The following is a 24,938-nucleotide window of genomic DNA, read 5'->3' as shown; positions in this document are numbered from 1 at the left end:
TCAGTCGATATTATGGAGTTAATTTGGAAAAAAGTTAGCGTTTTGAGGACTGAATTTTCTGGTTTTTTTGGTAGCCAAATGTGATGTACAAAACGGAGCTATTTCTAATACACAAAGAATCTTTTTGGAAAAACTGAGCATTTGCTATCTAACTGAGAGTCTCCTCATTGAAAACATCCGAAGTTCTTCAAAGGTAAATTATTTTATTTGAAGGCTTTTATGTTTTTGTTGAAATGTTGCGTGCTGGATGCTAACGCTAATGCTAACGCTAAATGCTACGCTAGCTAGCTACTTTTACACAAATGATTGTTTTCCTATGGTTGAGAAGCATATTTTGAAAATCTGAGATGACAGTGTTGTTTACAAAAGGCTAAGCTTGAGAGATGGCATATTTATTTCATTTCATTTGCGATTTTCATGAATAGTTAACGTTGCGTTATGGTAATGAGCTTGAGTCTGTGTTCACGATCCCGGATCCGGGATGGGGAGATCAGAGAGGTTAATGGTTAATGCCACACGGTCAAGGTTAGGCTTGCACAGATCGGGAGGACCTTAGGAACATTCCTGTGGTTGAATTGTCCTTCTAAACCTAACGGTTCTGCCGCTGTCACCCAAAAGCAAATGACGTGGTGGTGCAGGCTTCATTTTGGGCCTACTTTTCTAATGGTCGCTGCGCTTAGACCGAGCGTGCTACGGTCAAGCGGGATATCTCGTTGAACTCGGCACGGCCTAGGGATTACGGTAATGCCATTGCCTGCTCTCTGTGTCTTTAAGCACCGCACTTTATCACTCCATCCTTGCTGTGTGTGTGTGAGAGCTTTTCTTTGACATCTGTTGGGAGAAATGACTGATTTACAGTTCATGAGGGTTACCTAGTCACGCATATGAAGTTTTGAAGAGATGTGCCTTTTTTAACCCTTCAAAACAGACAGTGTGACCCAATTAAAGGCACTTCCGGATGGCACAGGAAGCTATAAGTAAACACATGTATTGATTGAGATAGCCACTTACAGAATCCTGAGTTTTAAGTCTTTAAGTTAAGAATTGACTGATCTACACAGGTTTGAATACAGTGATTTTCATAATGACAGGTTGTGTTTCAAAACACTTTTAGGGTGATTTTAACCACTTCCGGTTGCTCCAGGAAGCTTAGAATCAACACAGGTAGACCTCATAGTGGCCTGATGGACTGTCATCGAAGACAGGTTCATATGGCATTCATAACCCACATAGGCTTCAGGTTGAATTTAGGGGTGCAGGCAATGTATTCCTATGGGGAGAGAAGTCAATGCAAACTGTTTGATGTAAACACCTTTTAACTGTTAAAACCTGTTGGATCTCTAGGGGCGCTATTTCATTTTTGGATAAAAAACGTTCCCGTTTTAAACGCAATATTTTGTCACGAAAAGATGCTCGACTATGCATATTATTGACAGTTTTGGAAAGAAAACACTCACGTTTCAGAATCTGCAAAGATATTGTCTGTAAGTGCCCCAGAACTCATTCTACAGGCGAAACCAAGATGAAACGTCAAACAGGAAATGAGCAGAATTTCTGAAGCTCTGTTTTCTAATGTCTCCTTATATGGCTGTGAATGCGACAGGAATAAGCTTAGACCTTCTGCCGTTTCCCCAAGATGTCGGCAGCATTGTGACGTATTTGCAGGCATATCATTGGAAGATTGACCATAAGAGACTACATTTTCCAAGTGTCCGCCTGGTGTCCTGCGTCGAAATTGGTGTGCAAAGCCAGGTATTTTTCCATTTGATTGAGAGGAGAAACCATGCTTCCACGAACAATATATCATCGAAGAGATATGTGAAAAACACCTTGAGGATTGATTCTAAACAACGTTTGCCATGTTTTCAGTCAATATTATGGAGTTAATTTGGAAAAAAGTTCGCGTTTTGAGGACTGAATTTTCGTTTTTTTTTGGTAGCCAAATGTGATGTACAAAACGGAGCTATTTCTAATACACAAAGAATCTTTTTGGAAAAACTGAGCATTTGCTATCTAACTGAGAGTCTCCTCATTGAAAACATCCGAAGTTCTTCAAAGGTAAATTATTTTATTTGAAGGCTTTTATGTTTTTGTTGAAATGTTGCGTGCTGGATGCTAACGCTAATGCTAACGCTAAATGCTACGCTAGCTAGCTACTTTTACACAAATGATTGTTTTCCTATGGTTGAGAAGCATATTTTGAAAATCTGAGATGACAGTGTTGTTTACAAAAGGCTAAGCTTGAGAGATGGCATATTTATTTCATTTCATTTGCGATTTTCATGAATAGTTAACGTTGCGTTATGGTAATGAGCTTGAGTCTGTGTTCACGATCCCGGATCCGGGATGGGGAGATCAGAGAGGTTAATGGTTAATGCCACACGGTCAAGGTTAGGCTTGCACAGATCGGGAGGACCTTAGGAACATTCCTGTGGTTGAATTGTCCTTCTAAACCTAACGGTTCTGCCGCTGTCACCCAAAAGCAAATGACGTGGTGGTGCAGGCTTCATTTTGGGCCTACTTTTCTAATGGTCGCTGCGCTTAGACCGAGCATGCTACGGTCAAGCGGGATATCTCGTTGAACTCGGCACGGCCTAGGGATTACGGTAATGCCATTGCCTGCTCTCTGTGTCTTTAAGCACCGCACTTTATCACTCCATCCTTGCTGTGTGTGTGTGAGAGCTTTTCTTAGACATCTGTTGGGAGAAATGACTGATTTACAGTTCATGAGGGTTACCTAGTCACACATATGAAGTTTTGAAGAGATGTGCCTTTTTTAACCCTTCAAAACAGACAGTGTGACCCAATTAAAGGCACTTCCGGATGGCACAGGAAGCTATAATTAAACACGTATTGATTGAGATAGCCACTTACAGAATCCTGAGTTTTAAGTCTTTAAGTTAAGAATTGACTGATCTACGCAGGTTTGAATACAGATGATTTTCATAATGACAGGTTGTGTTTCAAACCACTTCCGGTTGCTCCAGGAAGCTTAGAATCAACACAGGTAGACCTCATAGTGGCCTGATGGACTGTCATCGAAGACAGGTTCATACGGCATTCATAACCCACATAGGCTTCAGGTTGAATTTAGGGGTGCAGGCAATGTATTCCTATGGGGAGAGAAGTCAATGCAAACTGTTTGATGTAAACACCTTTTAACTGTTAAAACCTGTTGGATCTCTAGGGGCGCTATTTCATTTTTGGATAAAAAACGTTCCCGTTTTAAATGCAATATTTTGTCACGAAGAGATGCTCGACTATGCCTATTATTGACAGTTTTGGAAAGAAAACACTCAAGTTTCAGAATCTGCAAAGATATTGTCTGTAAGTGCCCCAGAACTCATTCTACAGGCGAAACCAAGATGAAATGTCAAACAGGAAATGAGCAGAATTTCTGAAGCTCTGTTTTCTAATGTCTCCTTATATGGCTGTGAATGCGACAGGAATAAGCTTAGACCTTCTGCCGTTTCCCCAAGATGTCGGCAGCATTGTGACGTATTTGCAGGCATATCATTGGAAGATTGACCATAAGAGACTACATTTTCCAAGTGTCCGCCTGGTGTCCTGCGTCGAAATTGGTGCGCAAAGCCAGGTATTTTTCCATTTGATTGAGAGGAGAAACCATGCTTCCACGAACAATATATCATCGAAGAGATATGTGAAAAACACCTTGAGGATTGATTCTAAACAACGTTTGCCATGTTTTCAGTCAATATTATGGAGTTAATTTGGAAAAAAGTTCGCGTTTTGAGGACTGAATTTTCGTTTTTTTTTGGTAGCCAAATGTGATGTACAAAACGGAGCTATTTCTAATACACAAAGAATCTTTTTGGAAAAACTGAGCATTTGCTATCTAACTGAGAGTCTCCTCATTGAAAACATCCGAAGTTCTTCAAAGGTAAATGATTTTATTTGAAGGCTTTTATGTTTTTGTTGAAATGTTGCGTGCTGGATGCTAACGCTAAATGCTAATGCTAAATGCTACGCTAGCTAGCTACTTTTACACAAATGATTGTTTTCCTATGGTTGAGAAGCATATTTTGAAAATCTGAGATGACAGTGTTGTTTACAAAAGGCTAAGCTTGAGAGATGGCATATTTATTTCATTTCATTTGCGATTTTCATGAATAGTTAACGTTGCGTTATGGTAATGAGCTTGAGTCTGTGTTCACGATCCCGGATCCGGGATGGGGAGATCAGAGAGGTTAATGGTTAATGCCACACGGTCAAGGTTAGGCTTGCACAGATCGGGAGGACCTTAGGAACATCCCTGTGGTTGAATTGTCCTTCTAAACCTAACGGTTCTGCCGCTGTCACCCAAAAGCAAATGACGTGGTGGTGCAGGCTTCATTTTGGGCCTACTTTTCTAATGGTCGCTGCGCTTAGACCGAGCGTGCTACGGTCAAGCGGGATATCTCTTTGAACTCGGCACGGCCTAGGGATTACGGTAATGCCATTGCCTGCTCTCTGTGTCTTTAAGCACCGCACTTTATCACTCCATCCTTGCTGTGTGTGTGTGAGAGCTTTTCTTTGACATCTGTTGGGAGAAATGACTGATTTACAGTTCATGAGGGTTACCTAGTCACACATATGAAGTTTTGAAGAGATGTGCCTTTTTTTACCCTTCAAAACAGACAGTGTGACCCAATTAAAGGCACTTCCGGATGGCACAGGAAGCTATAAGTAAACACATGTATTGATTGAGATAGCCACTTACAGAATCCTGAGTTTTAAGTCTTTAAGTTAAGAATTGACTGATCTACACAGGTTTGAATACAGATGATTTTCATAATGACAGGTTGTGTTTCAAACCACTTCCGGTTGCTCCAGGAAGCTTAGAATCAACACAGGTAGACCTCATAGTGGCCTGATGGACTGTCATCGAAGACAGGTTCATATGGCATTCATAACCCACATAGGCTTCAGGTTGAATTTAGGGGTGCAGGCAATGTATTCCTATGGGGAGAGAAGTCAATGCAAACTGTTTGATGTAAACACCTTTTAACTGTTAAAACCTGTTGGATCTCTAGGGGCGCTATTTCATTTTTGGATAAAAAACGTTCCCGTTTTAAACGCAATATTTTGTCACAAAAAGATGCTCGACTATGCATATTATTGACAGTTTTGGAAAGAAAACACTCAAGTTTCAGAATCTGCAAAGATATTGTCTGTAAGTGCCCCAGAACTCATTCTACAGGCGAAACCAAGATGAAACGTCAAACAGGAAATGAGCAGAATTTCTGAAGCTCTGTTTTCTAATGTCTCCTTATATGGCTGTGAATGCGACAGGAATAAGCTTAGACCTTCTGCCGTTTCCCCAAGATGTCGGCAGCATTGTGACGTATTTGCAGGCATATCATTGGAAGATTGACCATAAGAGACTACATTTTCCAAGTGTCCGCCTGGTGTCCTGCGTCGAAATTGGTGCGCAAAGCCAGGTATTTTTCCATTTGATTGAGAGGAGAAACCATGCTTCCACGAACAATATATCATCGAAGAGATATGTGAAAAACACCTTGAGGATTGATTCTAAACAACGTTTGCCATGTTTTCAGTCAATATTATGGAGTTAATTTGGAAAAAAGTTCGCGTTTTGAGGACTGAATTTTCGGGTTTTTTTGGTAGCCAAATGTGATGTACAAAACGGAGCTATTTCTAATACACAAATAATCTTTTTGGAAAAACTGAGCATTTGCTATCTAACTGAGAGTCTCCTCATTGAAAACATCCGAAGTTCTTCAAAGGTAAATGATTTTATTTGAAGGCTTTTATGTTTTTGTTGAAATGTTGCGTGCTGGATGCTAACGCTAAATGCTAACGCTAAATGCTACGCTAGCTAGCTACTTTTACACAAATTATTGTTTTCCTATGGTTGAGAAGCATATTTTGAAAATCTGAGATGACAGTGTTGTTTACAAAAGGCTAAGCTTGAGAGATGGCATATTTATTTCATTTCATTTGCGATTTTCATGAATAGTTAACGTTGCGTTATGGTAATGAGCTTGAGTCTGTGTTCACGATCCCGGATCCGGGATGGGGAGATCAGAGAGGTTAATGGTTAATGCCACACGGTCAAGGTTAGGCTTGCACAGATCGGGAGGACCTTAGGAACATCCCTGTGGTTGAATTGTCCTTCTAAACCTAACGGTTCTGCCGCTGTCACCCAAAAGCAAATGACGTGGTGGTGCAGGCTTCATTTTGGGCCTACTTTTCTAATGGTCGCTGCGCTTAGACCGAGCGTGCTACGGTCAAGCGGGATATCTCGTTGAACTCGGCACGGCCTAGGGATTACGGTAATGCCATTGCCTGCTCTCTGTGTCTTTAAGCACCGCACTTTATCACTCCATCCTTGCTGTGTGTGTGTGAGAGCTTTTCTTTGACATCTGTTGGGAGAAATGACTGATTTACAGTTCATGAGGGTTACCTAGTCACACATATGAAGTTTTGAAGAGATGTGCCTTTTTTTACCCTTCAAAACAGACAGTGTGACCCAATTAAAGGCACTTCCGGATGGCACAGGAAGCTATAAGTAAACACATGTATTGATTGAGATAGCCACTTACAGAATCCTGAGTTTTAAGTCTTTAAGTTAAGAATTGACTGATCTACACAGGTTTGAATACAGATGATTTTCATAATGACAGGTTGTGTTTCAAACCACTTCCGGTTGCTCCAGGAAGCTTAGAATCAACACAGGTAGACCTCATAGTGGCCTGATGGACTGTCATCGAAGACAGGTTCATATGGCATTCATAACCCACATAGGCTTCAGGTTGAATTTAGGGGTGCAGGCAATGTATTCCTATGGGGAGAGAAGTCAATGCAAACTGTTTGATGTAAACACCTTTTAACTGTTAAAACCTGTTGGATCTCTAGGGGCGCTATTTCATTTTTGGATAAAAAACGTTCCCGTTTTAAACGCAATATTTTGTCACAAAAAGATGCTCGACTATGCATATTATTGACAGTTTTGGAAAGAAAACACTCAAGTTTCAGAATCTGCAAAGATATTGTCTGTAAGTGCCCCAGAACTCATTCTACAGGCGAAACCAAGATGAAACGTCAAACAGGAAATGAGCAGAATTTCTGAAGCTCTGTTTTCTAATGTCTCCTTATATGGCTGTGAATGCGACAGGAATAAGCTTAGACCTTCTGCCGTTTCCCCAAGATGTCGGCAGCATTGTGACGTATTTGCAGGCATATCATTGGAAGATTGACCATAAGAGACTACATTTTCCAAGTGTCCGCCTGGTGTCCTGCGTCGAAATTGGTGCGCAAAGCCAGGTATTTTTCCATTTGATTGAGAGGAGAAACCATGCTTCCACGAACAATATATCATCGAAGAGATATGTGAAAAACACCTTGAGGATTGATTCTAAACAACGTTTGCCATGTTTTCAGTCAATATTATGGAGTTAATTTGGAAAAAAGTTCGCGTTTTGAGGACTGAATTTTCGGGTTTTTTTGGTAGCCAAATGTGATGTACAAAACGGAGCTATTTCTAATACACAAATAATCTTTTTGGAAAAACTGAGCATTTGCTATCTAACTGAGAGTCTCCTCATTGAAAACATCCGAAGTTCTTCAAAGGTAAATTATTTTATTTGAAGGCTTTTATGTTTTTGTTGAAATGTTGCGTGCTGGATGCTAACGCTAATGCTAACGCTAAATGCTACGCTAGCTAGCTACTTTTACACAAATGATTGTTTTCCTATGGTTGAGAAGCATATTTTGAAAATCTGAGATGACAGTGTTGTTTACAAAAGGCTAAGCTTGAGAGATGGCATATTTATTTCATTTCATTTGCGATTTTCATGAATAGTTAACGTTGCGTTATGGTAATGAGCTTGAGTCTGTGTTCACGATCCCGGATCCGGGATGGGGAGATCAGAGAGGTTAATGGTTAATGCCACACGGTCAAGGTTAGGCTTGCACAGATCGGGAGGACCTTAGGAACATCCCTGTGGTTGAATTGTCCTTCTAAACCTAACGGTTCTGCCGCTGTCACCCAAAAGCAAATGACGTGGTGGTGCAGGCTTCATTTTGGGCCTACTTTTCTAATGGTCGCTGCGCTTAGACCGAGCGTGCTACGGTCAAGCGGGATATCTCGTTGAACTCGGCACGGCCTAGGGATTACGGTAATGCCATTGCCTGCTCTCTGTGTCTTTAAGCACCGCACTTTATCACTCCATCCTTGCTGTGTGTGTGTGAGAGCTTTTCTTTGACATCTGTTGGGAGAAATGACTGATTTACAGTTCATGAGGGTTACCTAGTCACACATATGAAGTTTTGAAGAGATGTGCCTTTTTTTACCCTTCAAAACAGACAGTGTGACCCAATTAAAGGCACTTCCGGATGGCACAGGAAGCTATAAGTAAACACATGTATTGATTGAGATAGCCACTTACAGAATCCTGAGTTTTAAGTCTTTAAGTTAAGAATTGACTGATCTAAACAGGTTTGAATACAGATGATTTTCATAATGACAGGTTGTGTTTCAAACCACTTCCGGTTGCTCCAGGAAGCTTAGAATCAACACAGGTAGACCTCATAGTGGCCTGATGGACTGTCATCGAAGACAGGTTCATACGGCATTCATAACCCACATAGGCTTCAGGTTGAATTTAGGGGTGCAGGCAATGTATTCCTATGGGGAGAGAAGTCCATGCAAACTGTTTGATGTAAACACCTTTTAACTGTTAAAACCTGTTGGATCTCTAGGGGCGCTATTTCATTTTTGGATAAAAAACGTTCCCGTTTTAAACGCAATATTTTGTCACAAAAAGATGCTCGACTATGCATATTATTGACAGTTTTGGAAAGAAAACACTCAAGTTTCAGAATCTGCAAAGATATTGTCTGTAAGTGCCCCAGAACTCATTCTACAGGCGAAACCAAGATGAAACGTCAAACAGGAAATGAGCAGAATTTCTGAAGCTCTGTTTTCTAATGTCTCCTTATATGGCTGTGAATGCGACAGGAATAAGCTTAGACCTTCTGCCGTTTCCCCAAGATGTCGGCAGCATTGTGACGTATTTGCAGGCATATCATTGGAAGATTGACCATAAGAGACTACATTTTCTAAGTGTCCGCCTGGTGTCCTGCGTCGAAATTGGTGCGCAAAGCCAGGTATTTTTCCATTTGATTGAGAGGAGAAACCATGCTTCCACGAACAATATATCATCGAAGAGATATGTGAAAAACACCTTGAGGATTGATTCTAAACAACGTTTGCCATGTTTTCAGTCAATATTATGGAGTTAATTTGGAAAAAAGTTCGCGTTTTGAGGACTGAATTTTCGGTTTTTTTTGGTAGCCAAATGTGATGTACAAAACGGAGCTATTTCTAATACACAAATAATCTTTTTGGAAAAACTGAGCATTTGCTATCTAACTGAGAGTCTCCTCATTGAAAACATCCGAAGTTCTTCAAAGGTAAATGATTTTATTTGAAGGCTTTTATGTTTTTGTTGAAATGTTGCGTGCTGGATGCTAACGCTAAATGCTAACGCTAAATGCTACGCTAGCTAGCTACTTTTACACAAATGATTGTTTTCCTATGGTTGAGAAGCATATTTTGAAAATCTGAGATGACAGTGTTGTTTACAAAAGGCTAAGCTTGAGAGATGGCATATTTATTTCATTTCATTTGCGATTTTCATGAATAGTTAACGTTGCGTTATGGTAATGAGCTTGAGTCTGTGTTCACGATCCCGGATCCGGGATGGGGAGATCAGAGAGGTTAATGGTTAATGCCACACGGTCAAGGTTAGGCTTGCACAGATCGGGAGGACCTTAGGAACATTCCTGTGGTTGAATTGTCCTTCTAAACCTAACGGTTCTGCCGCTGTCACCCAAAAGCAAATGACGTGGTGGTGCAGGCTTCATTTTGGGCCTACTTTTCTAATGGTCGCTGCGCTTAGACCGAGCGTGCTACGGTCAAGCGGGATATCTCGTTGTACTCGGCACGGCCTAGGGATTACGGTAATGCCATTGCCTGCTCTCTGTGTCTTTAAGCACCGCACTTTATCACTCCATCCTTGCTGTGTGTGTGTGAGAGCTTTTCTTTGACATCTGTTGGGAGAAATGACTGATTTACAGTTCATGAGGGTTACCTAATCACACATATGAAGTTTTGAAGAGATGTGCCTTTTTTAACCCTTCAAAACAGACAGTGTGACCCAATTAAAGGCACTTCCGGATGGCACAGGAAGCTATAAGTAAACACATGTATTGATTTTGAGATAGCCACTTACAGAATCCTGAGTTTTAAGTCTTTAAGTTAAGAATTGACTGATCTACACAGGTTTGAATACAGATGATTTTCATAATGACAGGTTGTGTTTCAAACCACTTCCGGTTGCTCCAGGAAGCTTAGAATCAACACAGGTAGACCTCATAGTGGCCTGATGGACTGTCATCGAAGACAGGTTCATACGGCATTCATAACCCACATAGGCTTCAGGTTGAATTTAGGGGTGCAGGCAATGTATTCCTATGGGGAGAGAAGTCAATGCAAACTGTTTGATGTAAACACCTTTTAACTGTTAAAACCTGTTGGATCTCTAGGGGCGCTATTTCATTTTTGGATAAAAAACGTTCCCGTTTTAAACGCAATATTTTGTCACGAAAAGATGCTCGACTATGCATATTATTGACAGTTTTGGAAAGAAAACACTCACGTTTCAGAATCTGCAAAGATATTGTCTGTAAGTGCCCCAGAACTCATTCTACAGGCGAAACCAAGATGAAACGTCAAACAGGAAATGAGCAGAATTTCTGAAGCTCTGTTTTCTAATGTCTCCTTATATGGCTGTGAATGCGACAGGAATAAGCTTAGACCTTCTGCCGTTTCCCCAAGATGTCGGCAGCATTGTGACGTATTTGTAGGCATATCATTGGAAGATTGACCATAAGAGACTACATTTTCCAAGTGTCCGCCTGGTGTCCTGCGTCGAAATTGGTGCGCAAAGCCAGGTATTTTTCCATTTGATTGAGAGGAGAAACCATGCTTCCACGAACGATATATCATCGAAGAGATATGTGAAAAACACCTTGAGGATTGATTCTAAACAACGTTTGCCATGTTTTCAGTCAATATTATGGAGTTAATTTGGAAAAAAGTTTGCGTTTTGAGGACTGAATTTTCTGGGTTTTTTTCGCAGCCAAATGTGATGTACAAAACGGAGCTATTTCTAATACACAAAGAATCTTTTTGGAAAAACTGAGCATTTGCTATCTAACTGAGAGTCACCTCATTGAAAACATCCGAAGTTCTTCAAAGGTAAATGATTTTATTTGAAGGCTTTCATGTTTTTGTTGAAATGTTGCGTGCTGGATGCTAACGCTAATGCTAACGCTAAATGCTACGCTAGCTAGCTACTTTTACACAAATGATTGTTTTCCTATGGTTGAGAAGCATATTTTGAAAATCTGAGATGACAGTGTTGTTTACAAAAGGCTAAGCTTGAGAGATGGCATATTTATTTCATTTCATTTGCGATTTTCATGAATAGTTAACGTTGCGTTATGGTAATGAGCTTGAGTCTGTGTTCACGATCCCGGATCCGGGATGGGGAGATCAGAGAGGTTAATGGTTAATGCCACACGGTCAAGGTTAGGCTTGCACAGATCGGGAGGACCTTAGGAACATTCCTGTGGTTGAATTGTCCTTCTAAACCTAACGGTTCTGCCGCTGTCACCCAAAAGCAAATGACGTGGTGGTGCAGGCTTCATTTTGGGCCTACTTTTCTAATGGTCGCTGCGCTTAGACCGAGCGTGCTACAGTCAAGCGGGATATCTCGTTGAACTCGGCACGGCCTAGGGATTACGGTAATGTCATTGCCTGCTCTCTGTGTCTTTAAGCACCGCACTTTATCACTCCATCCTTGCTGTGTGTGTGTGAGAGCTTTTCTTTGACATCTGTTGGGAGAAATGACTGATTTACAGTTCATGAGGGTTACCTAATCACACATATGAAGTTTTGAAGAGATGTGCCTTTTTTAACCCTTCAAAACAGACAGTGTGACCCAATTAAAGGCACTTCCGGATGGCACAGGAAGCTATAAGTAAACACATGTATTGATTTTGAGATAGCCACTTACAGAATCCTGAGTTTTAAGTCTTTAAGTTAAGAATTGACTGATCTACACAGGTTTGAATACAGATGATTTTCATAATGACAGGTTGTGTTTCAAACCACTTCCGGTTGCTCCAGGAAGCTTAGAATCAACACAGGTAGACCTCATAGTGGCCTGATGGACTGTCATCGAAGACAGGTTCATACGGCATTCATAACCCACATAGGCTTCAGGTTGAATTTAGGGGTGCAGGCAATGTATTCCTATGGGGAGAGAAGTCAATGCAAACTGTTTGATGTAAACACCTTTTAACTGTTAAAACCTGTTGGATCTCTAGGGGCGCTATTTCATTTTTGGATAAAAAACGTTCCCGTTTTAAACGCAATATTTTGTCACGAAAAGATGCTCGACTATGCATATTATTGACAGTTTTGGAAAGAAAACACTCAAGTTTCAGAATCTGCAAAGATATTGTCTGTAAGTGCCCCAGAACTCATTCTACAGGCGAAACCAAGATGAAACGTCAAACAGGAAATGAGCAGAATTTCTGAAGCTCTGTTTTCTAATGTCTCCTTATATGGCTGTGAATGCGACAGGAATAAGCTTAGACCTTCTGCCGTTTCCCCAAGATGTCGGCAGCATTGTGACGTATTTGTAGGCATATCATTGGAAGATTGACCATAAGAGACTACATTTTCCAAGTGTCCGCCTGGTGTCCTGCGTCGAAATTGGTGCGCAAAGCCAGGTATTTTTCCATTTGATTGAGAGGAGAAACCATGCTTCCACGAACGATATATCATCGAAGAGATATGTGAAAAACACCTTGAGGATTGATTCTAAACAACGTTTGCCATGTTTTCAGTCAATATTATGGAGTTAATTTGGAAAAAAGTTTGCGTTTTGAGGACTGAATTTTCTGGGTTTTTTTCGCAGCCAAATGTGATGTACAAAACGGAGCTATTTCTAATACACAAAGAATCTTTTTGGAAAAACTGAGCATTTGCTATCTAACTGAGAGTCACCTCATTGAAAACATCCGAAGTTCTTCAAAGGTAAATGATTTTATTTGAAGGCTTTCATGTTTTTGTTGAAATGTTGCGTGCTGGATGCTAACGCTAATGCTAACGCTAAATGCTACGCTAGCTAGCTACTTTTACACAAATGATTGTTTTCCTATGGTTGAGAAGCATATTTTGAAAATCTGAGATGACAGTGTTGTTTACAAAAGGCTAAGCTTGAGAGATGGCATATTTATTTCATTTCATTTGCGATTTTCATGAATAGTTAACGTTGCGTTATGGTAATGAGCTTGAGTCTGTGTTCACGATCCCGGATCCGGGATGGGGAGATCAGAGAGGTTAATGGTTAATGCCACACGGTCAAGGTTAGGCTTGCACAGATCGGGAGGACCTTAGGAACATTCCTGTGGTTGAATTGTCCTTCTAAACCTAACGGTTCTGCCGCTGTCACCCAAAAGCAAATGACGTGGTGGTGCAGGCTTCATTTTGGGCCTACTTTTCTAATGGTCGCTGCGCTTAGACCGAGCGTGCTACAGTCAAGCGGGATATCTCGTTGAACTCGGCACGGCCTAGGGATTACGGTAATGTCATTGCCTGCTCTCTGTGTCTTTAAGCACCGCACTTTATCACTCCATCCTTGCTGTGTGTGTGTGAGAGCTTTTCTTTGACATCTGTTGGGAGAAATGACTGATTTACAGTTCATGAGGGTTACCTAATCACACATATGAAGTTTTGAAGAGATGTGCCTTTTTTAACCCTTCAAAACAGACAGTGTGACCCAATTAAAGGCACTTCCGGATGGCACAGGAAGCTATAAGTAAACACATGTATTGATTTTGAGATAGCCACTTACAGAATCCTGAGTTTTAAGTCTTTAAGTTAAGAATTGACTGATCTACACAGGTTTGAATACAGATGATTTTCATAATGACAGGTTGTGTTTCAAACCACTTCCGGTTGCTCCAGGAAGCTTAGAATCAACACAGGTAGACCTCATAGTGGCCTGATGGACTGTCATCGAAGACAGGTTCATACGGCATTCATAACCCACATAGGCTTCAGGTTGAATTTAGGGGTGCAGGCAATGTATTCCTATGGGGAGAGAAGTCAATGCAAACTGTTTGATGTAAACACCTTTTAACTGTTAAAACCTGTTGGATCTCTAGGGGCGCTATTTCATTTTTGGATAAAAAACGTTCCCGTTTTAAACGCAATATTTTGTCACGAAAAGATGCTCGACTATGCATATTATTGACAGTTTTGGAAAGAAAACACTCAAGTTTCAGAATCTGCAAAGATATTGTCTGTAAGTGCCCCAGAACTCATTCTACAGGCGAAACCAAGATGAAACGTCAAACAGGAAATGAGCAGAATTTCTGAAGCTCTGTTTTCTAATGTCTCCTTATATGGCTGTGAATGCGACAGGAATAAGCTTAGACCTTCTGCCGTTTCCCCAAGATGTCGGCAGCATTGTGACGTATTTGTAGGCATATCATTGGAAGATTGACCATAAGAGACTACATTTTCCAAGTGTCCGCCTGGTGTCCTGCGTCGAAATTGGTGCGCAAAGCCAGGTATTTTTCCATTTGATTGAGAGGAGAAACCATGCTTCCACGAACGATATATCATCGAAGAGATATGTGAAAAACACCTTGAGGATTGATTCTAAACAACGTTTGCCATGTTTTCAGTCAATATTATGGAGTTAATTTGGAAAAAAGTTTGCGTTTTGAGGACTGAATTTTCTGGGTTTTTTTCGTAGCCAAATGTGATGTACAAAACGGAGCTATTTCTAATACACAAAGAATCTTTTTGGAAAAACTGAGCATTTGCTATCTAACTGAGAGTCACCTCATTGAAAACATCCGAAGTTCTTCAAAGGTAAATGATTTTATTTGAAGGCTTTCATGTTTTTGTTGAAATGTTGCGTGCTGGATGCTAACGCTAATGCTAACGCTAAATGCTACGCTAGCTAGCTACTTTTACACAAATGATTGTTTTCCTATGGTTGAGAAGCATATTTTGAAAATCTGAGATGACAGTGTTGTTTACAAAAGGCTAAGCTTGAGAGATGGCATATTTATTTCATTTCATTTGCGATTTTCATGAATAGTTAACGTTGCGTTATGGTAATGAGCTTGAGTCTGTGTTCACGATCCCGGATCCGGGATGGGGAGATCAGAGAGGTTAATGGTTAATGCCACACGGTCAAGGTTAGGCTTGCACAGATCGGGAGGACCTTAGGAACATTCCTGTGGTTGAATTGTCCTTCTAAACCTAACGGTTCTGCCGCTGTCACCCAAAAGCAAATGACGTGGTGGTGCAGGCTTCATTTTGGGCCTACTTTTCTAATGGTCGCTGCGCTTAGACCGAGCGTGCTACGGTCAAGCGGGATATCTCGTTGAACTCGGCACGGCCTAGGGATTACGGTAATGCCATTGCCTGCTCTCTGTGTCTTTAAGCACCGCACTTTATCACTCCATCCTTGCTGTGTGTGTGTGAGAGCTTTTCTTTGACATCTGTTGGGAGAAATTACTGATTTACAGTTCATGAGGGTTACCTAGTCACACATATGAAGTTTTGAAGAGATGTGCCTTTTTTAACCCTTCAAAACAGACAGTGTGACCCAATTAAAGGCACTTCCGGATGGCACAGGAAGCTATAAGTAAACACATGTATTGATTTTGAGATAGCCACTTACAGAATCCTGAGTTTTAAGTCTTTAAGTTAAGAATTGACTGATCTACACAGGTTTGAATACAGATGATTTTCATAATGACAGGTTGTGTTTCAAACCACTTCCGGTTGCTCCAGGAAGCTTAGAATCAACACAGGTAGACCTCATAGTGGCCTGATGGACTGTCATCGAAGACAGGTTCATACGGCATTCATAACCCACATAGGCTTCAGGTTGAATTTAGGGGTGCAGGCAATGTATTCCTATGGGGAGAGAAGTCAATGCAAACTGTTTGATGTAAACACCTTTTAACTGTTAAAACCTGTTGGATCTCTAGGGGCGCTATTTCATTTTTGGATAAAAAACGTTCCCGTTTTAAACGCAATATTTTGTCACGAAAAGATGCTCGACTATGCATATTATTGACAGTTTTGGAAAGAAAACACTCAAGTTTCAGAATCTGCAAAGATATTGTCTGTAAGTGCCCCAGAACTCATTCTACAGGCGAAACCAAGATGAAACGTCAAACAGGAAATGAGCAGAATTTCTGAAGCTCTGTTTTCTAATGTCTCCTTATATGGCTGTGAATGCGACAGGAATAAGCTTAGACCTTCTGCCGTTTCCCCAAGATGTCGGCAGCATTGTGACGTATTTGCAGGCATATCATTGGAAGATTGACCATAAGAGACTACATTTTCCAAGTGTCCGCCTGGTGTCCTGCGTCGAAATTGGTGCGCAAAGCCAGGTATTTTTCCATTTGATTGAGAGGAGAAACCATGCTTCCACGAACGATATATCATCGAAGAGATATGTGAAAAACACCTTGAGGATTGATTCTAAACAACGTTTGCCATGTTTTCAGTCAATATTATGGAGTTAATTTGGAAAAAAGTTTGCGTTTTGAGGACTGAATTTTCTGGGTTTTTTTCGTAGCCAAATGTGATGTACAAAACGGAGCTATTTCTAATACACAAAGAATCTTTTTGGAAAAACTGAGCATTTGCTATCTAACTGAGAGTCACCTCATTGAAAACATCCGAAGTTCTTCAAAGGTAAATGATTTTATTTGAAGGCTTTCATGTTTTTGTTGAAATGTTGCGTGCTGGATGCTAACGCTAATGCTAACGCTAAATGCTACGCTAGCTAGCTACTTTTACACAAATGATTGTTTTCCTATGGTTGAGAAGCATATTTTGAAAATCTGAGATGACAGTGTTGTTTACAAAAGGCTAAGCTTGAGAGATGGCATATTTATTTCATTTCATTTGCGATTTTCATGAATAGTTAACGTTGCGTTATGGTAATGATCTTGAGTCTGTGTTCACGATCCCGGATCCGGGATGGGGAGATCAGAGAGGTTAATGGTTAATGCCACACGGTCAAGGTTAGGCTTGCACAGATCGGGAGGACCTTAGGAACATTCCTGTGGTTGAATTGTCCTTCTAAACCTAACGGTTCTGCCGCTGTCACCCAAAAGCAAATGACGTGGTGGTGCAGGCTTCATTTTGGGCCTACTTTTCTAATGGTCGCTGCGCTTAGACCGAGCGTGCTACGGTCAAGCGGGATATCTCGTTGAACTCGGCACGGCCTAGGGATTACGGTAATGCCATTGCCTGCTCTCTGTGTCTTTAAGCACCGCACTTTATCACTCCATCCTTGCTGTGTGTGTGTGAGAGCTTTTCTTTGACATCTGTTGGGAGAAATTACTGATTTACAGTTCATGAGGGTTACCTAGTCACACATATGAAGTTTTGAAGAGATGTGCCTTTTTTAACCCTTCAAAACAGACAGTGTGACCCAATTAAAGGCACTTCCGGATGGCACAGGAAGCTATAAGTAAACACATGTATTGATTTTGAGATAGCCACTTACAGAATCCTGAGTTTTAAGTCTTTAAGTTAAGAATTGACTGATCTACACAGGTTTGAATACAGATGATTTTCATAATGACAGGTTGTGTTTCAAACCACTTCCGGTTGCTCCAGGAAGCTTAGAATCAACACAGGTAGACCTCATAGTGGCCTGATGGACTGTCATCGAAGACAGGTTCATACGGCATTCATAACCCACATAGGCTTCAGGTTGAATTTAGGGGTGCAGGCAATGTATTCCTATGGGGAGAGAAGTCAATGCAAACTGTTTGATGTAAACACCTTTTAACTGTTAAAACCTGTTGGATCTCTAGGGGCGCTATTTCATTTTTGGATAAAAAACGTTCCCGTTTTAAACGCAATATTTTGTCACGAAAAGATGCTCGACTATGCATATTATTGACAGTTTTGGAAAGAAAACACTCAAGTTTCAGAATCTGCAAAGATATTGTCTGTAAGTGCCCCAGAACTCATTCTACAGGCGAAACCAAGATGAAACGTCAAACAGGAAATGAGCAGAATTTCTGAAGCTCTGTTTTCTAATGTCTCCTTATATGGCTGTGAATGCGACAGGAATAAGCTTAGACCTTCTGCCGTTTCCCCAAGATGTCGGCAGCATTGTGACGTATTTGTAGGCATATCATTGGAAGATTGACCATAAGAGACTACATTTTCCAAGTGTCCGCCTGGTGTCCTGCGTCGAAATTGGTGCGCAAAGCCAGGTATTTTTCCATTTGATTGAGAGGAGAAACCATGCTTCCACGAACGATATATCATCGAAGAGATATGTGAAAAACACCTTGAGGATTGATTCTAAACAACGTTTGCCATGTTTTCAGTCAATATTATGGAGTTAATTTGGAAAAAAGTTTGCGTTTTGAGGACTGAATTTTCGGGTTTTTTTTGGTAGCCAAATGTGATGTACAAAACGGAGCTATTTCTAATACACAAAGAATCTTTTTGGAAAAACTGAGCATTTGCTATCTAACTGAGAGTCACCTCATTGAAAACATCCGAAGTTCTTCAAAGGTAAATGATTTTATTTGAAGGCTTTCATGTTTTTGTTGAAATGTTGCGTGCTGGATGCTAACGCTAATGCTAACGCTAAATGCTACGCTAGCTAGCTACTTTTACACAAATGATTGTTTTCCTATGGTTGAGAAGCATATTTTGAAAATCTGAGATGACAGTGTTGTTTACAAAAGGCTAAGCTTGAGAGATGGCATATTTATTTCATTTCATTTGCGATTTTCATGAATAGTTAACGTTGCGTTATGGTAATGAGCTTGAGTCTGTGTTCACGATCCCGGATCCGGGATGGGGAGATCAGAGAGGTTAATGGTTAATGCCACACGGTCAAGGTTAGGCTTGCACAGATCGGGAGGACCTTAGGAACATTCCTGTGGTTGAATTGTCCTTCTAAACCTAACGGTTCTGCCGCTGTCACCCAAAAGCAAATGACGTGGTGGTGCAGGCTTCATTTTGGGCCTACTTTTCTAATGGTCGCTGCGCTTAGACCGAGCGTGCTACAGTCAAGCGGGATATCTCGTTGAACTCGGCACGGCCTAGGGATTACGGTAATGTCATTGCCTGCTCTCTGTGTCTTTAAGCACCGCACTTTATCACTCCATCCTTGCTGTGTGTGTGTGAGAGCTTTTCTTTGACATCTGTTGGGAGAAATGACTGATTTACAGTTCATGAGGGTTACCTAATCACACATATGAAGTTTTGAAGAGATGTGCCTTTTTTAACCCTTCAAAACAGACAGTGTGACCCAATTAAAGGCACTTCCGGATGGCACAGGAAGCTATAAGTAAACACATGTATTGATTTTGAGATAGCCACTTACAGAATCCTGAGTTTTAAGTCTTTAAGTTAAGAATTGACTGATCTACACAGGTTTGAATACAGATGATTTTCATAATGACAGGTTGTGTTTCAAACCACTTCCGGTTGCTCCAGGAAGCTTAGAATCAACACAGGTAGACCTCATAGTGGCCTGATGGACTGTCATCGAAGACAGGTTCATACGGCATTCATAACCCACATAGGCTTCAGGTTGAATTTAGGGGTGCAGGCAATGTATTCCTATGGGGAGAGAAGTCAATGCAAACTGTTTGATGTAAACACCTTTTAACTGTTAAAACCTGTTGGATCTCTAGGGGCGCTATTTCATTTTTGGATAAAAAACGTTCCCGTTTTAAACGCAATATTTTGTCACGAAAAGATGCTCGACTATGCATATTATTGACAGTTTTGGAAAGAAAACACTCAAGTTTCAGAATCTGCAAAGATATTGTCTGTAAGTGCCCCAGAACTCATTCTACAGGCGAAACCAAGATGAAACGTCAAACAGGAAATGAGCAGAATTTCTGAAGCTCTGTTTTCTAATGTCTCCTTATATGGCTGTGAATGCGACAGGAATAAGCTTAGACCTTCTGCCGTTTCCCCAAGATGTCGGCAGCATTGTGACGTATTTGTAGGCATATCATTGGAAGATTGACCATAAGAGACTACATTTTCCAAGTGTCCGCCTGGTGTCCTGCGTCGAAATTGGTGCGCAAAGCCAGGTGCAAGTATTTTTCCATTTGATTGAGAGGAGAACCCATGCTTCCACGAACGATATATCATCGAAGAGATATGTGAAAAACACCTTGAGTATTGATTCTAAACAACGTTTGCCATGTTTTCAGTCGATATTATGGAGTTAATTTGGAAAAAAGTTCGCTTTTTGAGGACTGAATTTTCGGGGTTTTTTGGTAGCCAAATGTGATGTACAAAACGGAGCTATTTCTAATACACAAAGAATCTTTTTGGAAAAACTGAGCATTTGCTATCTAACTGAGAGTCTCCTCATTGAAAACATCCGAAGTTCTTCAAAGGTAAATTATTTTATTTGAAGGCTTTCATGTTTTTGTTGAAATGTTGCGTGCTGGATGCTAAAGCTAATGCTAACGCTAAATGCTACGCTAGCTAGCTACTTTTACACAAATTATTGTTTTCCTATGGTTGAGAAGCATATTTTGAAAATCTGAGATGACAGTGTTGTTTACAAAAGGCTAAGCTTGAGAGATGGCATATTTATTTCATTTCATTTGCGATTTTCATGAATAGTTAACGTTGCGTTATGGTAATGAGCTTGAGTCTGTATTCATGATCCCGGATCCGGGATGGGGAGATCAGAGAGGTTAATGGTTAATGCCACACGGTCAAGGTTAGGCTTGCACAGATCGGGAGGACCTTATAAACATTCCTGTGGTTGAATTGTCCTTCTAAACCTAACGGTTCTGCCGCTGTCACCCAAAAGCAAATGACGTGGTGTTGCAGGCTTCATTTTGGGCCTACTTTTCTAATGGTCGCTGCGCTTAGACCGAGCGTGCTACGGTCAAGCGGGATATCTCGTTGAACTCGGCACGGCCTAGGGATTATGGTAATGCCATTGCCTGCTCTCTGTGTCTTTAAGCACCGCACTTTATCACTCCATCCTTGCTGTGTGTGTGTGAGAGCTTTTCTTTGACATCTGTTGGGAGAAATGACTGATTTACAGTTCATGAGGGTTACCTAGTCACACATATGAAGTTTTGAAGATATGTGCCTTTTTTAACCCTTCAAAACAGACAGTGTGACCCAATTAAAGGCATTTCCGGATGGCACAGGAAGCTATAAGTAAACACATGTATTGATTGAGATAGCCACTTACAGAATCCTGAGTTTTAAGTCTTTAAGTTAAGAATTGACTGATCTACACAGGTTTGAATACAGTGATTTTCATAATGACAGGTTGTGTTTCAAAACCTGATTGACTGTCATCGAAGACAGGTTCATACGGCATTCATAACCCACATAGGCTTCAGGTTGAATTTAGGGGTGCAAGCAATGTATTCCTATGGGGAGAGAAGTCAATGCAAACTGTTTGATGTAAACACCTTCTTTTAACTGTTAATGGTTAATGCCACACGGTCAAGGTTAGGCTTGCACAGATCGGGAGGACCTTAGGAACATTCCTGTGGTTGAATTGTCCTTCTAAACCTAACGGTTCTGCCGCTGTCACCCAAAAGCAAATGACGTGGTGGTGCAGGCTTCATTTTGGGCCTACTTTTCTAATGGTCGCTGCGCTTAGACCGAGCGTGCTATGGCGAGATATCTCGTTGAACTCGACAAGGCCTAGGGATTATGGTAATGCCATTGCCTGCTCTCTGTGTCTTTAAGCACCGCACTTTATCACTCCATCCTTGCTGTGTGTGTGTGAGAGCTTTTCTTTGACATCTGTTGGGAGAAATGACTGATTTACAGTTCATGAGGGTTACCTAGTCACACATATGAAGTTTTGAAGATATGTGCCTTTTTTAACCATTCAAAACAGACAGTGTGACCCAATTAAAGGCACTTCCGGTTGGCACAGGAAGCTATAAGTCAACACACATCCTCATTGGGGTATGCTTTTACAGATTTTTTTCCTAGATTTTTTTTCTAGATTTTTTTTCTAGATTTTTTTTCTAGAATTTTTTCTAGATTTTTTTTCTAGATTTTTTTTCTAGATTTTTTTTCTAGATTTTTTTTCTAGATTTTTTTTCTAGATTTTTTTCTAGATTTTTTTTCTAGATTTTTTTTCTAGATTTTTTTCTAGATTTTTTTTCTAGATTTTTTTTCTAGATTTTTTTTCTAGATTTTTTTCTAGATTTCTTTTCTAGATTTTTTTTCTAGAATTTTTTCTAGAATTTTTTTCTATATTTTTTTTCTAGATTTTTTTTCTAGATTTTTTTTCTAGATTTTTTTTCTAGATTTTTTTCTAGATTTTTTTTCTAGATTTTTTTCTAGATTTTTTTTCTAGATTTTTTTTCTAGATTTTTTTTTTAGATTTTTTTTCTAGATTGTTTTCTAGATTTTTTTTCTAGATTTTTTTTCTAGATTTTTTTCTAGATTTTTTTTCTAGATTTTTTATCTAGATTTTTTTTCTAGATTTTTTTCTAGATTTTTTTTCTAGATTTGTTTCTAGATTTTTTTTCTATAATTTTTTCTAGATTTTTTTTCTAGATTTTTTTCTAGATTTTTTTTCTAGATTTTTTTTCTAGATTTTTTTTCTAGATTTTTTTCTAGATTTTTTTTCTAGATTTTTTTTCTAGATTTTTTTCTAGATTTTTTTTCTATAATTTTTTTCTAGATTTTTTTTCTAGATTTTTTTTCTAGATTTTTTTTCTAGATTTTTTTTCTAGATTTTTTTCTAGATTTTTTTTCTAGATTTTTTATCTAGATTTTTTTTCTAGATTTTTTTCTAGATTTTTTTTCTAGATTTTTTTTCTAGATTTTTTCTAGATTTTTTTTCTAGATTTTTTTTCTAGATTTTTCTTTCTAGATTCTTTTCTAGATTTTTTTTCTAGATTTTTTTTCTAGATTTTTTTTCTAGATTTTTTTTCTAGAATTTTTTCTAGATTTTTTTTCTAGATTTGTTTTCTAGATTTTTTTCTAGATTTTTTTTCTAGATTTTTTTTCTAGATTTTTTTCTAGATTTTTTTTCTACATTTTTTTTCTACATTTTTTTCTACATTTTTTTCTAGATTTCTTTTCTACATTTTTTTCTAGATTTTTTTTTAGATTTTTTTTCTAGATTTTTTTTCTAGATTTTTTTTCTAGAATTTTTTTCTAGATTTTTTTCTAGATTATTGTTCTAGATTTTTTTTCTACATTTTTTTCTACATTTTTTTTCTAGATTTCTTTTCTACATTTTTTTCTAGATTTTTTTTTAGATTTTTTTTCTAGATTTTTTTTCTAGATTGTTTTCTAGATTTTTTTTCTAGATTTTTTTTCTACATTTTTTTCTACATTTTTTTTCTAGATTTCTTTTCTAAATTTTCTTCTAGATTTTTTTTTAGATTTTTTTTCTAGATTTTTTTTCTAGATTTTTTTCTAGATTTTTTTCTAGATTTTTTATCTAGATTTTTTTTCTAGATTTTTTTTCTAGAATTTTTTTCTAGATTTTTTTCTAGATTTTTTTTCTAGATTTTTTTTCTAGATTTTTTTTCTAGATTTTTTTCTAGATTTTTTTTCTAGATTTTTTTTCTAGATTTTTTTCTAGATTTTTTTCTAGATTTTTTTTCTAGATTTTTTTTCTAGATTTTTTTTCTAGATTTTTTTTCTAGATTTTTTTTCTAGATTTTTTTTCTAGATTTTTTTTCTAGATTTTTTTCTAGATTTTTTTTCTAGATTTTTTATCTAGATTTTTTTTCTAGATTTTTTTCTAGATTTTTTTTCGAGATTTTTTCTAGATTTTTTTTCTAGATTTTTTTTCTAGATTTTTCTTTCTAGTTTTTTTTTCTAGATTTTTTTCTAGATTTTTTTTCTAGATTTTTTTTCTAGATTTTTTTTCTAGAAGTTTTTCTAGATTTTTTTCCTAGATTTGTTTTCTAGATTTTTTTCTAGATTTTTTTTCTAGATTTTTTTTCTAGATTTTTTTCTAGATTTTTTTTCTAGATTTTTTTTCTAGATTTTTTTCTAGATTTTTTTTCTAGATTTTTTTTTCTACATTTTTTTCTACATTTTTTTTCTAGATTTCTTTTCTACATTTTTTTCTAGATTTTTTTTTAGATTTTTTTTCTAGATTTCTTTTCTAGATTTTTTTCTAGATTTTTTTCTAGATTTTTTATCTAGATTTTTTTTCTAGATTTTTTTTCTAGATTTTTTTTCTAGATTTTTTTTCTAGATTTTTTTTCTAGATTTTTTTCTAGATTTTTTTTCTAGATTTTTTTTCTACATTTTTTTCTACATTTTTTTTCTAGATTTCTTTTCTACATTTTTTTCTAGATTTTTTTTTAGATTTTTTTTCTAGATTTTTTTTCTAGATTTTTTTTCTAGAATTTTTTTCTAGATTTTTTTCTAGATTATTGTTCTAGATTTTTTTTCTACATTTTTTTCTACATTTTTTTTCTAGATTTCTTTTCTACATTTTTTTCTAGATTTTTTTTTAGATTTTTTTTCTAGATTTTTTTTCTAGATTTTTTTCTAGATTTTTTTTCTAGATTTTTTTTCTACATTTTTTTCTACATTTTTTTTCTAGATTTCTTTTCTACATTTTTTTCTAGATTTTTTTTTAGATTTTTTTTCTAGATTTTTTTTCTAGATTTTTTTTCTATAATTTTTTTCTAGATTTTTTTCTAGATTATTGTTCTAGATTTTTTTTCTACATTTTTTTCTACATTTTTTTTCTAGATTTCTTTTCTACATTTTTTTCTAGATTTTTTTTTAGATTTTTTTTCTAGATTTTTTTTCTAGATTTTTTTCTAGATTTTTTTTC

Source organism: Oncorhynchus mykiss, chromosome 1 (assembly GCF_013265735.2).
Source record: "Oncorhynchus mykiss isolate Arlee chromosome 1, USDA_OmykA_1.1, whole genome shotgun sequence".
NCBI lineage: Eukaryota > Metazoa > Chordata > Actinopteri > Salmoniformes > Salmonidae > Oncorhynchus > Oncorhynchus mykiss.
The sequence above is the reverse complement of the archived record's forward strand: the minus strand, read 5'-3'. Positions refer to the sequence as shown.